The sequence below is a fragment of the Tetrao urogallus genome, assembly GCF_951394365.1.
Source record: "Tetrao urogallus genome assembly, chromosome: 2".
Lineage (NCBI taxonomy): Eukaryota > Metazoa > Chordata > Aves > Galliformes > Phasianidae > Tetrao > Tetrao urogallus.
In genome coordinates, this window is record NC_136814.1 from 37,696,053 (window position 1) to 37,701,868 (window position 5,816).

The following is a 5,816-nucleotide window of genomic DNA, read 5'->3' on the forward strand; positions in this document are numbered from 1 at the left end:
TAATTTCCTCCTGGCTGTACCGCATGCCGCCTACGGCTGGTGGGGTGAGGCTTCCCTGAAGCAGCAGCTCTCCTGATAGCAGGTCGTCTGGATCACAAGGAGTGGGCACACCAAGGGAGTGAGCTGTTGGCTGCTTTGCTGCTCTCTTCTGTTTTTAATTTGGGAAAGCTGATCATTCTGCGCTTGAAGGGTGGGTGGAGGATGCTGCTGCTCTTCTGCTCTTAGTGACTGTGGTCTGCAGGTCACAAACAGCTCCCTCAGCAACCCAGGGGTGCCCAAGTTGTGTTACCTCAGTTGGCAGCTGGTTAGCAGCCCGCACTGCACTCAGCCAGGAAATCGTGGTGGTGGAGACAGGAAAGGTCCCAGAGATGAAGGTAGCGCAGCAGGAGGGTGTGCAGTAGCATCCCCAGCCTCCTGCAGGCTCCTCGGCAGCACTGGCAAGGCTGAGCCCAATCACGCTGGTAGCCATGTGAGCACTGGGAGGTGGCCGCCCTCCAGCCCCAGGCTGTGGCAGGCTGACACCCATAGTCACCTCCTCACACCCTGCCCTTGGCCTGGCTCCTGAGATCAGATATTCCAGCCCTGCATGGCTGTGACTCCCACTGCTTTGGGTCAGGGGTTGGATGGAAGGACACAGCCGTGGCTGCTAGCTGTGGTGTGACACAGTGACTCACTGCTCCACAGCTTCATACACATGATGGGTGTCGTCTGGACTTTTCCTGCTCCATCCCAGCCACCTTCCTTCCCGCTGGGCTGAGCGAATAGACACATGAGGGGTGACCATCCCCAGGGGAAGCTGGTGAGCGCCTGTTTGCCAGGCTTCTCCTCCAGCTGGATAGCAGTGAGCACCAAAATAAAGACAAAAACTTTCTAGTCGTTTAACTCCATTCCTGCATATCAACCACAGAACAGCTGCAGGAGAGACTGGCTGCAGAGGGGCCATACACATCGCTGTGTGTTTGTGTCTCTCCTTTAAGAGCCTATCCCAGCAGAGCTCACGTTGCCATGACTAAACCATTTCCCTCAAGGGCCTGGTCAGTGAAGATGTGCACAGTGTGCACCATCCATTTAAATCCATAACAAACACATGCACATGTTTTGTGCAATGAGGAGGCCTCCGACTCATTAAAAAAAATGTGTTTTAAATGGGCTTGGAGGATCTGTGTTGTCATTCAGCTCCGAGGAACAAAGCCCACACCTCCACTGGGGATGTGCAGACAGTGAAGGACCGGACCCCACCACCAGCACTCCTTCTCCAGCCACCTCTGAGGGACAGAGAAACGCGACCCCGGCACTTTGCTGCTCAGTGCAGACTTCCTGCTCAGCCCTCCCTCCCTGCTGGCTCCTGCGCTGAGCACAAAGGAAAATCTGCTTAGCCCTTACTTTCTCACACATGTTTCAGATGTGCAGGGGTGTGATTGTAAACAATGTCATCAGCCGTGCCAGAGCTGTCTGCTCCTACCGCGCTCTGTTCCCAGCACCCCAGGGGTTCCAGTAATAGGGCGTAAAGCAAACAAAGCAAAACAGTAATCTGCTGTTCCAATTGCATTTTTGTTTTTAGAAAATGTTAATGATAGGTTATGTGATTACCCTAGGTTTGGCTCCACTTACTCTTTATTAAGCACATCTGGTATTTAGTAACAGTGTAAGTAGCAGGAGTTTTTCTGGCGCGCAAATAAGATTATCCAATGTTGCCATGCAGCATGGAAACTCCTCAGGGAAGCCAGTAAGCTGTGCGGAGATACAAGACTTTCTTGTCGGCCGGGCAGCCGGCCAGGATAGCTGAAAAATGTGGATTGGCATGGAGCTGTTGCCACGCAAACACTTCTGGAAATTTCTGTGTCGAGGCCTGCCAAATCCTTTATATGTAACATGAGTTTCTGTCTTCCTCAGCAGCCCATTCTGAGCCTAAGCTCTCCTGTGCGCTTTAAAAAGGAAAGAAAAAAAAAAAAGAAAAGAAATCCGATGCAATCCTTGGGTCCTGTTTCCAGAGCACCACTGCCAAGCTAACGATTTCACTGAATTAGGGGGAATTTCCTCAAACATTCGCCTGAGCTACATTAAGTACAACATGTGGGAGACAACTGTGTTTCCTGGAGAAGAAAGGAAAGCTGTCTCATTCGGTGGAGACTGCCCAGCGTCTAGCGAGAGAAAAACAACCCGCCATGACAAGAAAATGTTTTTTAAAACTTGGCAGGAGAAGAGGGTTTTATTTATTTTGAACGTCTTTTCTGGTCTGGCCAACGTAGCTCATGGCGAGCACGGTGGCAGAGGGAAGAGGTGTTGCCGCTGGAGCCTGCAGCATGGAGCCAGCAGGTCTGGGCTCTGTTTCTGGCTCTGCCATGGCGTTAGCCTTCCTGTGAGGCTCAGCAAAGGCCTCAGAGCTGGGTCCCATCAGGACCTGAGCTCTTCTGCGGGTTTAATAGAGGTAGTGTTTGCCGGTTTCATATATATTTGCATGCATGTAGGCTCTGCATCCAAAAATCACTAATCCTCTAGGTTCCTTAGGGGAAGCGCTGGGAAGGATATGGAGCAGAAAAGCAAACGTTCGTCTGTTGCTCCGCTGTACTTGGCTCCTGCTCTTGCAAGGCACTGGCCCTGGGAGCTTTAAACTTGGTTGCTCAGCATCTGGGGATCTTAGTGGGTGTTCCTTACAAACCCCGGTCAGCGCTGGCTCTCCCGCTCTAACAATGGGATACACATATTTACACCACAAGATTGTTGACTTAGTGATGGTGCCCTTGGGAAACAGTTAGCCCAGCCAGTTTCTAGATTTTTTTTTTTTTCAATGAAAAAAGCATTCAGAGTAGAAGCTGGTCATGAGCAAAGGAGATTCAGTAGAGCAACTTAACATCACACTGTACACAATTTCTATATGGCTGGTGTCCAGCTCCAGCACTCCGTTTCTGTGTAGCTCTTCTGTCGGTGGGCCAGTTCACAGCACGGTGGGGAAGTCCCTGGATGAGGCCCACAAAAGCAGTGCAAAAAAACCCCCCGCCAGGCACTGGCTGGAGTTGCCCGGTGTCTTAGCTGTCCTCTGCGGTGAACTTCTGATGCAACTTCCAGCCACAGGAAAGAGCATCTCATCCAAAGAGCTGACTTGCCTCCAAGCTGCATACCAGCATAATGGGAAGAGGGGATCTGGCTCTACTGCTGTGTGCCTGCGACTAGAGGAACCTCTCTACTACCAGGAAGGACAAGAGAAGGGGTATCAAGCAGCCTTTTGTCTGTGCGGCACCAAGCACTCGAAAAGCAGAAGAGGATTAACAACAGCGGCACAACAGCCATAGCTCGCTAAAGGAGAAACTGATAAGCTGGGGATTTTCCTGTCTGCTGACCCACTCTTTGATACTCACAACTAATAACCTCCCCGTGAGTTAGCTTGCACACAAGCAGAGATTCTTTTCAACCTAGTCTGTAAGTGTCCTTCCCATGATGGTGGCTCCTTTGGCTGTAGTGACATCTGAAGCTTGGGAGGGACGTCTTGCTGGGTATCCAATGGGTAGGGACAGAAAAGATTTCCAGGACAATGAGGTGAGACAGGATGAGAATGACTTACAGTGTATGTAAGGGAAGGATTTCAAAGACAGGTTGGATGGGGCTTTCGGCAACCTAGAAGATGTCCCTGCCAATGGCAGTGGGGTTGGAATGTGGTGATCTTTAAGGTCCCTTCCAACCCAAATCGTTCTGTGATTCTGTTATTACAATAATCGGGAGGAGGAAGTTGCATGACTTGGAGTGAGAGAAGTGAATTTCCTCAGGGAGGTAAAGACCAAAGAAAAGAAAACATCAGGCAGGAAGAACTGGGGTGGAGAGGGAGAACTGACAAGCAGGAGCAAAGAAATTGAGGAGGATAGTTGCCAGGAATGAGTGGGAATGGCTAATGAGAAAAGAGGGAAGTAGGTAAAACCACTGTGAATAGAAAAAGAGCAAGAGAGGGAGCATAATGGACAAGAGAAGAGAATTATTTTGGGAAGAGAGAATACAGACCAGGAGAGAAAAGAATGATATGGAGAAGACAAATATATTGGAGGTGAAAAGAGGGCAAATAAGAGAGCGACATGGGAGAAAGCAGGTAAAGCAAAGAGACTCATGCTGCTCTTAAGTCAGTGAAGTTTCTTCTTACTGGTTCAGTATTGTGTTGCAATGTCCCAAGAGACATTTTGTTTCTGTGGTTCTTTTGACCACTTCTGGCTGATCATTATGAGTTCCATAACAAAGCAATTATAAGAAAAGGAAGAGAAAATAGCTTAAAAATCACCAGAATGTGTCACAAGGCTTTGTCTGAAGGACTGCTCCCTTCAGAGGGAATTGTTTCTAGAAAATAATTCAGATGCTGACATCCCCAGTGTGCATGTGGCCATCCTTGACGTTGCCTGGGCAAGCTGTTGGGGCTCAAAGATTTCTGAGCCCTCCCACCCACTTTGTTGTAAACGACTCTGTTCTGCCTGGGAGGGACGATGAGGAAGGGAGGATCCCAGCAGATACCTCTTGCCAGAATGCTTGAGAATCCCAATGCTGGCTCTGATCCTGCAGGACTTAACCAACATTTGTTGAAAGTGGAGCAACTCAGAGTGCATGGTGGCTTGGCTCCACACACCACTCAATGGGAAGTCAGAAAAGCAGGAGCAGGCAGTGGGTTTCTGTTCTCATCTGACCCTTCTTTTCTTTCCATGTTTTGCTTATATTAACTCAGTGTCTTTCATTTACTTACTGAAGTGAGACATAAACTTTTTAAATTCAGGAAGCGGATGGACCTGGCAATTACTGCACCGCTAAGAAACATGAAGCCCTTTTCTCTGGAATTATATAATCCCTGCTATGCATATGGGAATTGAACAGTATCTTAACAATATCTTACAACAAAGGGGCACAGCAGTTTGATTAATATAAGAAAGGCGTGTGACTATTTGGCATGTCTTGAACAGCGGTTCCACGGGATAGCAAATCTGACATAGAATGCCGTGCGCTGGGCCAGGACATCACAGCCAGGTGCTGCCAAGTACTTACCATGCTGGTTCAAATATGTTTGACAAATTCTGGCAGACATCATACCGAGTCAGGTAACGTCTGTCTGCCAATCAGCACAAAACTGGCATAAATACCACACTGTGCACTCTGGCTATTTCAACAGAAACGTAATTGTGTGCTTAGGTCAGATCTGGATCCAGCATGCACAAGAAGGTGCTCCTGCGGTGCCAAAATCTCATATTAATGAAGCTGGAAGTGGAGCCATGGAGCCATTAGCTGCATGCTCTGAATTCTTAGGAGTGGCAGCAGTTTATGGAAGTGGCTTTTTCAGAACAATCATGAAAGACCATATTATTTTTTTTTCTGGGGTGACAAAATTATTTCCTTTGTTTTCAATAATCTTAGCATTTGCAAATACTGGGTCAGTCCTTTTGTTTGCTGCACTCGTGCTCTCACTGCAGCCAGTGCTAGAACAACTGGTTCCTCTGGTCTCCATCACTGCTTTTGTCCAGTGCAGCTATGCCAGCCTACTTAAAGATGCTGGCCAAGCATCGTGTTGACCGCATAGCTGTGAAAATAGTGGACCATACACAAATTGTTGCTTAAACTCAAAAATTTAGCTCATGGAAGATAGAAGGAAGTAACTTGGTGGATCAAACCACCCCCTTCCACACACACACCCTCCCTTGCTTGGTCTTAATGTACATATTCCAGTGATTGCCAGAACGGCCTTGCATATTTTCTTGTTAAAGTTTCATGACCAAATTGAAAATAAGCCTGGAATGATTTCTCTGCCTCTGGGGAAAATCATAGACTCTCAACATTATGCTTAACCATCCCTGCTA